The sequence below is a fragment of the Oryctolagus cuniculus genome, chromosome 7 (genome assembly GCF_964237555.1).
Source record: "Oryctolagus cuniculus chromosome 7, mOryCun1.1, whole genome shotgun sequence".
In the NCBI taxonomy this organism is placed as follows: Eukaryota; Metazoa; Chordata; class Mammalia; order Lagomorpha; family Leporidae; genus Oryctolagus; species Oryctolagus cuniculus.
In genome coordinates this window covers 23,880,325-23,889,027 of record NC_091438.1, presented here as the reverse complement: position 1 = coordinate 23,889,027, position 8,703 = coordinate 23,880,325, and the positions used below count along the sequence as shown (strand labels likewise).

General features: G+C 42.1%; 1 long non-coding RNA gene across 2 annotated transcripts in view; it reads right to left on the bottom strand.

The window, feature by feature from the left end:
- Positions 1–2,564: 2,564 nt before the first annotated feature.
- The window catches only part of LOC103345540 (uncharacterized), a 7,886-nt gene continuing 1,747 nt past the window's right edge, over positions 2,565–8,703 (bottom strand). Inside the window, exons 4-5 of one of the 2 annotated variants that reach the window (XR_011390095.1) lie at positions 7,885–8,072; positions 2,565–6,894 (exon numbers count right to left, since the gene is read on the bottom strand). This is a non-coding gene — a long non-coding RNA (uncharacterized lncRNA). Of the gene's footprint in view, positions 8,073–8,703 lie in introns of both variants that reach the window. The other variant, XR_011390094.1, reaches the window with a different exon arrangement.

The window sequence follows — 8,703 nt, the reverse complement described above, 5'->3', positions numbered from 1 at the left end:
TGGTTCACCCTCCAATGGCCGCCGCGACCAGAGCGCTGCAGCCAGCGCACCACGCTGATCCGAAGGCAGGAGCCAGGTGCTTCTCCCGGTCTCCCATGGGGTGCAGGGCCCAAGACTTGGGCCATCCTCCACTGCACTCCCAGGCCATAGCAGAGAGCTGGCCTGGAAGAGGGGCAACCGGGACAGAATCCAGCACCCCGACCGGGACTAGAACCCAGCGTACCGGCGCCGCAAGGCGGAGGATTAGCCTATTGAGCCACAGCGCCGGCCTGAAGTAGGCTTCTTTTATACCAGCATAAGGCCCACGTGGAATTTCTTATCCAAAATCCTGAGCCCTGAACAAAGGAGGGTTTTCCCTTATATATGGGTTTAGCTTCTTTGTCTCGCTTATGTATGTCACCTGCATACATTTGATTGGATATTCTAATGTTACATGGTGGCCACAGGCTTGATGCAATACTACATGTGCGAATGTAGATACAGAAGACTTTTTTTTTTACATACATGCTGAGCCCTAAGCTGACTGACAAGGGTTAACATTATTGCTCTGTACTAACAAGCAGAACCTGACATGGTTTACATAGAAGCAGATAGTAACTACAGTTGAAGCATTCATAGGCAAACAGATAACAACTACATTTCATGCCCAGAACAGATTCTTCCCTTTTTCTCCTTCTGACCTTGAGAAGCCTCTACCACAACTTTAATCATGTCCGTTGGAAATAGTTTAATTAAAAGGCACCTTACCCTGCCTGTTCAACCTTGGATGGACCATCTTTGTAAGCCAAGGATACTTGGTTCAAAACAACTTACGTAACCTTGCTCATTTTATCCTGTAAAAACTCCTATCTTCTTTTGCCTCACTAGATATCCCTATGGTCTACCACTGCACACATATCCAATTGCAAGCCTCTGTAATTCCAAATAAGATCTTCGGAGAGCCAGTCTCTCTGCTATGTATGTTGGATTGATGAGAGTCACCAATTTAACCCTATTCAGGCCAGTTCTCCAAAACAATTTTGTGACACAGATACAGAGAATGGGGTAGATGCAGGGGTAACCAAGAGTATAGGGTTTAAGAGTGAGGGGCGGAGGGGGAGTGTCAAGGAGAGAAGCACAAGAACAGGGATGAGAATCTGAAAGTTCCCTCCCTTGAGCTTGTTTTTGAGATGTTCCAGAAGAGCTTATCTTGAAACATTGTATTCAGAGGGGATTAGACCACCACACATAAGAAAAGCTGCAAGCAACCAGTGTGAGTCAGATTTTTTTTTTAATATACAAGGTATAAAGATGTATGCTGCTTGAACAGAAAGAACCCACCTGCACCCCTCCCCCCTTTTCTTAATCCTGGCAGTACACTGCCAGCAGGAAGGACCTGTTGTACCCGAGGGAGAGCAGAAGAGCATCATACACTGATACAATTTGACAAAATTTGACCTTCATTTATTGCCTATGGCTGAGAGTAGGCTCATGCCTTAAACTCTCCAGGGGCCAGCCCTGTGGCACAGCGACTTAACACCCAGGCCTGAAGCACCGGCATCCCATATGGGCGCTGGTTCGAGACCCAGCTGCTGCACTTCCGATCCAGCTCTCTGCTATGGCCTGGGAAAGCAGTAGAAGATGGCCCAAATCCTTGGGCCCTGCACCCACGGGAGACCTGGAAGAAGCTCCTGGCTCCTGGCTCCTGGCTCCTGGCTCCTGGCTTCAGATCACCGCAGCTCCAGCCGTTGCGGCCAACTGGGGAGTGAACCATTGGATGGAAGACCTCTCTCTGCTTCTCTCTCTGTGTAACTCTGACTTTCAAATAAATAAATAAATCTTAAAAAAAAAAAACTCTCCACCCCAAAGCTCAAAGCAACAGGGTTTATAAAGGCAAAACCAAAAGGACCAGAGGGAGAATACATGGTTGCTAGGATCAGGGGGAATACTTGGTTATGCAAGACTAGTATCAATTGCAATCTTGGCAATGCCAATGGCAATCTTAACAATTTCAATTATAATCGTAACATGAATCCAGGTGCAGCCTATCTGCTTTAAGCTTGAGCAATCATGCTAGAGAGTTTCTATGCTCTAGTGGAATGCAGTTATTATTGTCTAAGTTTTAGAACATAGTTTCAGACCAGAGTCTCATGGTGGAGGGTGCTTTCTCAAGATGGAGTCTCAGGTGCTCTAAAATGGAGTCCCTAATGTCAAGGTGTTACTTTATTCTCCCCTTTGTGTGTTGACAATAATGAAATCTCTGATTCAGCCACATTATCATATTGATCAGGAAAGTTATTTAGAGCAGAGTAACAGAAGTTATACTTTGTCTAATGAAGTTTAGTAACTGGTTAAGAATGCAGAGACCTACAATCAGTCCGAGGTGGAGGAGATGATTTTGTAGGACAACCCCTATAAGAGACACTACCTGGCTATGTAACAGGTCAATAGAAGATTGGAGGTGGCTGATGTTGGCATATGGAAATACTTAGCTCACCCTGAACCAAGGCTGCTGTGCTGAGGGCAGCAGTGCCTGCCACACTGAGCTCAACTAAGACGGAACTAACAAGGGGGAAGCATGACAATGGTGACAGATAAGGCTGGGGGGATCAAATGATGTCTCTCAGGTTCACTGTAAGCATGGACCTGAGGAAGGACATGTACAATAATACAAAGGGTGGGGCCTTCCGGTGACAGGCTGAATGGGAGGTGCTAACAGCTAATTTTCTCTTTGGTGGACCTAGCCCCTCTGCTGCTAGTTTTTGGGTGGAAGATTTGTGACTAGCTTGAAAAGGTGGTCAAACAGGATGTCACAGTAGGGAGAGGTGAGAGCGGGTCTCAGAGCAAGCTTTTCTGTCACAGCTTATGGCCTGCTGCACAAGACACTCTGTTAAAGCCTGAGGGGACCACAGACAGCACAACTGGATGGCCTCAGCCCTCTCTTTTAATCTGCACCCTACTGCTATAGGAACCCAGGGCATCCATCTTGTCTCAGCTACTTCCTGCTGACAGGGGGTCACTGTCCTGGGGGCCCCTTAGGGTGTGGAGTGGGGAATGGCAGTCAAAACAGGGTTCTGACAGGAGGTGGCCCCCCTGAGAGGGTTGCAGTGTCGGCTTGTAGAAACTGCTTTCATCCAAGGTTCCATGTGTATTGCCATTTAGAATTTTATTGCTTTAAGTCTGGAAGAAACAAATCTAATAAACATATTAAATACACAGGGTCTAAAACAAAGGACAGGGTTATTATCAGAGGACCTATGAAAGGTGCTGTCCAAAGCAGAAAGGAGTTTTTTTCATTTAGAGGAAAACAGAAATTGACAGAAGGGGCTTGGTAATAATCATTTGGTAGTAAGGGCTGGCTAGGTATATGAGGCCCAGACCTATCTCTTTACATGGGGTCCTGGAAGAGACATCATAAGGGAGGTGTGAACCTCCTTAGGGAAGGCACCCTGTTGACTCCCACCTCCTAGCTGACCTGGAAGCAGAGTTGGCCTGAATAGGTCAGCATAAAATAGGCAGGATCCCTAAAAGCAAATCTACAGCTGTGCCTGCAATGTTACTGACCCTAGGCTGTTCCCCTGATGGTGGTTGTTACTTTGGAAGCTGGGCAGAGTGAAGAGCTTTTCAGCTTAGAGCCAACAAGGTCTGTGGCTCTGACCTAGGAGTCCTTTAACTCTAGGGCAGTTCCATTTCCAGTGCCACAGCTCTTGGCTGGCAGAGCTGACAGGGCTCTTCAGAAACTGGCTTCTGTCATGACTGCTATCTATCCAAAGCCCTGGCTTCCCACACAGAAAACCAATGCCATTTGGGGTGGACTGGCCTTGTAGGGTCTCCTTGATGGCAGACCACTGTGTAAAGCTATTATTAATTGGCCTGTCACTTATCCTTACATCGCTCCTGTTCCCTAGCTCACTCCTCTTTTTCTTAGTCTTTGTTAAAGTAGACCATAGAAGCTTTCAGGATGTCAGCCAAGGGGATGCTCAATCCCATTCCTAATCTCTAGTGGCCTGAGCTAGAAATCTGTCGTCACAGGCATGTTACGACAATATTCTTCCTGTGAGATAAGATGATGTCTATGAGGAAAGCTACGTTTTTCTAGGTAAGATCAAACATGAAGAACCCCTTATCTAAACTGTCTATACATTTTGAAGTAATTAGTTAAGATTTTGTATCTCTCCCTTAGTTTGGTTTGAAAAGGGAGGCTTTGCCTGTTTATTTTGGCAAAATAAATCTAGCTGTTAAATCATATCATGATGCAAGCTTTTATTTAGGCTATGCTATTTGTTTTTCTACATGTGGCCAGGCTATTTGGCCTTTTATGTGTTGCCAAGCACTAGCACAGAGAAATATTAGCCATCCCTTTTACAAGGTCTAAAGATTACACTGTACATGCTGATAAAGAGTCCTTTAGAATAGAATCAGTTTCTCTTCTTGAAGAGAATACAGGCTTTTTAGATTGCTTACTGTCAACAACTTAATATCAAATGAAAACTTAGCAAGTAATTTTATCTGTAAAATAACAACTTTTGAAAGCATTTATCAAAAGGTCCAATGTCCTTTGTAAATTATAAGAGTACCTGTAGTTGGAAATATTTTTTGAAAAGCTAATACAAGTGTAACTTGCTTGATCAGGAAATCCAAGCACAAACATGTCAATGACTTTAAAAAAACATTTTTTGTTTCTTTTTACCAACAAGTTTAAAACATCTAATACAGAGTCTCATTTAGGTCATGTGAACCAAAAGTGTATTTTGGGTTAACTTAGCAGTTGAATTTATGAGTAATCTTTTCTCTATAAGCCAATTAAAACAGAGCTCTTAATAAATTTTCCATGTAGACATACAATATGTACACATGTATGACACGAAACATACATTACAGGATAGAATAATAAAGCAGTTTCAGTAGTAGCTTTTTAAACTCTTTACCTGTTTTTTTAATTACCAATTGGATAGAATTACTTTCTGCTCTTAGTAATCTGAATTAACAGTTGGAACCTGTTAAACCTTGGCTTTATCTGTTTGCAGAGCTGTCCCAATGTACTAAATACAATAAAGGTCAGGAAAAAGAAATATTTTGGAACATAAAAGAGGACACATTTAAACACAGAACCAACGATGCAAACCCGATTTTAAGTTTTAGAGAAAAATACAAACTGTGAATGTTAAAAGACTTTAAGTAGCAACAATTATAAAATTTATTAACCAAAAAGAAGAGTCACTTGGGTATTCTATGCAGTATTTCAGAAAGCACCTGTGAGATTTGTAAAACATTTATCCTTTTTAGTCCTCTGGGCCTTTTTTCATTAAGATAACCATCATGATTGGTAACAAAACAAAATCATTAGACTTTTTTAACTTTCAGACATTTGTATCAGTAGCATTTTACATTATCATGACTTAAAATTTAGTACCACTTTATATCTTGTCAATACCTTTTATGTAATCCAAATAACATAATTAGTTGGTGTTTGGAACTTTGAAGTTTTCATTGCCGGTCAAAGATGCCTAGAAGGTTTAACATCTCTGGCAGAAATAGGATATCTTAACATCAGGACCTAATATAGACCAGATTTGAACATTGTTACAAAGAGATCATTCAAATGTTTTAGAATGAGTATATTTTTAACCAAACCATAACTCTTTTAATAAAAAAAATTCAGCTGTTATTACACAATGAGAACTTAAGGAGAGACAGAGAACATAAAGGTTTACCTCAATAGGAAACAAAATTGATGTCTCTTTGGTCTGTCACTAAAATGGGAAAACAAAACCTTAAATATAAGTTAGTACATTGAATCATCCAATAATTTGGAACAATTTTAACAGAGTCAGAACTAGGAAAGAGAAGAGAGCTTACTGGAGCTGGCTAGGAAACTGACAGAGGGTTACCAATTAAACAAAAACTTTTAAAAGGAGATTCTATAGCTTTTAAATAGATTTTAAAGAATATTTTAAAATATGTATTAACATATATGTATTTCAGGAACTCGTTGTTTTAACAGAGGATCAGATTTTAATTAATAGCGTTTGTATCCAGAAAATTCTTCATAACCTTCCATGACTTTCTCACACCTTCTGCAACTTAAACCTTCTTTAAAAAAAAAAAAAAAAAAAAAAAAAAAAAAAAAAAAAAAAAACTCTTCCCTTCTTAAACTTCCTTGCTAGGAACTTTTATACTTGTGACCTTTTTTCTTTTCTTTTCTTTTCTTTTTTTTTTTTTACAGGCAGAGTAGACAATGAGAGAGAGAGAGAGAGAGAGAGAGAGAGAGAGAGAGAGAGAGAAAGGTCTTCCTTTGCCATTGGTTCATCCTCCAATGGCCGCCGCGGCCAGCGCGCTGCAGCCGGTGCACCACGCTGATCCGAAAGCAGGAGCCAGGTGTTTCTCCTGGTCTCGCATGGGGTGCAGGGCCCAAGACTTGGGCCATCCTCCACTGCACTCCCGGGCCACAGCAGAGAGCTGGCCTGGAAGAGGGGCAACCAGGACAGAATCTGGCACCCCGATAGAGACTAGAACCCAGTGTGCCGGCGCCGCTAGGTGGAGGATTAGCCTATTGAGCCGCACGCCGGCCGTGACCTTTTTTTTTTTTTTAAAGATTTATTTTATTTATTTGAAAGACAGAGTTACAGAGAGAAGTAGAGACAGAGAGAAAAGTCTTCCAGCCGATGGTTCACTCCTCAGTTGGCCGCAATGGCCGAGCTGCGCCGATCAGAAACCAGGAGCCAGAAGCTTCTTCTGTGTCTCACACATGGGTGCAGGCGCCCAAGGACTTAGGCCATCTTCTACTGCTTTCCCAGGCCATAGCAGAGAGCTGGATCGGAAGTGCAGCAGCTGGGTCTCGAACCAGCGCCCATATGGGATGCCGGTGCTTCAGGCCTGGGTGTTAAGTCGCTGCGCCACAGCGCCGGCCCCTATCTGTTGATTTTTTTTTATTGACCTTGAAATAATCCTTTAAAAATCTCCAAATTAATACTTTTTAAAATAACATAATATCGAATTTAACCATGGTTATTTTTAAGCAGTGTTGAATTATTTTTTATATGGACTGTTTATGAAAATGAAAATGAAAATCCAAATAGTTTTTTCTTTATAGAATAGAAGGTGCTCAGCATAGCAAAGTTTACATGTATACACATTCATCTCATTTTCCTTTATTTAATTTACATTCAGTGATTACACCTAGATGACTTAAGTTGCTGATATTATACCATACTTTTATCTGAATTAAGGTCAAAACTACATTTAAATGGAATTCTAATCTATTCATAAAACTCCAGCTGGAAATCAGTTACGTAAACCAGAGTTTGTAAAATTTACCGTAGAGCTGATTCCCCACTGCTATTTTTCATTTGGATCTGTAAAAAGTCGAGTTACAAAACAAGTTCGGCAAATTACAAGGCAACTTTTAAGGCAATTTTGATCTTTCTAGATTCAAAAGAGAGAAATTCTTGAACACACACAGAAAAGGTGTTGGCTTAGACTGAGCAGAGCCCATGTTCAATGGAAGGGACAGAGAGACTCCGAAGACAAGGGAATAAAAGGGACAGGCCGGACAAGGAAAAGAAGTTACCTCCTGGGATTATGGATGCAGACAGTACATCGGACAGTGGTTATGAAACAGGAACAGAAACCAGTCATATCCAGGAAAGGCGAATGAGCCTTTCTTTAACCAGACCAGAATCTCCCATCTTAATGTTTCAAGTGGGAGACAGAGACAAGAATAACAGCAATGACTAATAGCACAATGACGGAAAACAAACTACATCCAGGAAAGGCCTTTCTTTCATCAGACCAGAGTCCCACTTCCTAACCCCGTCACACTCAATTGCAAGGAAACTTATGATGGTGTCTCCTCAGAGATCCAAACACCCAGAAAGCACCACTAGAAAACAGGAGTCGACTTACCAGAGGACCTAAGGCAAACTGGTCTGTGAAGAGGTTGAGCCGAACCTCCCAGGTCGGTGAATCAGGACACGGGACCCTGGAACATCATCAGGGGGTGCCTTTCCTGTGGCCAGAGCACCAACCTAGAAGGAGATCTTCCTGGGGGTGGTCTCCATATCTTGCTGGGGCCAGCACGATGTTGTACCTACCTGAGTGCAAACAGAGGAGCAACACACATTGATACAATCTGACAGTCCTTTATTGCCAGGGGTGGAGATCAGGCTCATGCCCTAAAGAACTCTCCACCCCAAAGCTCAAAGCAACAGGGTTTATAAAGGCAAAAACCACAAGGACAGGAGGGGGAATACATGATTGCTAGGATCAGGGGGAATACACTGGTTACCAGGGTCAAGCTAACCCAAGGCTTATGCAAAACTAGTATCAATTACAATCTTGGCAACACCAATGGCAATCTTAACAATTTCAATTATAATTGTAACATGAATCCAGGTGCAGCCTATCTGCTTTAAGCTTGAGCAATCATGCTAGAGAGTTTCTATGCTCTGCCAAGTGGGAACCAGTTATTGTTATTGTCTAAGTTTTAAAACAGTTTCAGACCAGAGTCTCATGGTGGAGGGTGCTTTCTCAAGATGGAGTCTCAGGTGGTCTAAAATGGAGCCTCTACTATCAAGGTGTTATTTCAGACCCTCTCTCTTCCCCTTTCCTACATCCTGGATGCTCTCCTAATCCTTGCTATTAAAGAAAAAAAAAAAAAAAACCTGCTTCCCAAGGAGGCAGTTTCTTTCAGAAATTGTGCTTTCCCAATATCTGTTTTATTTA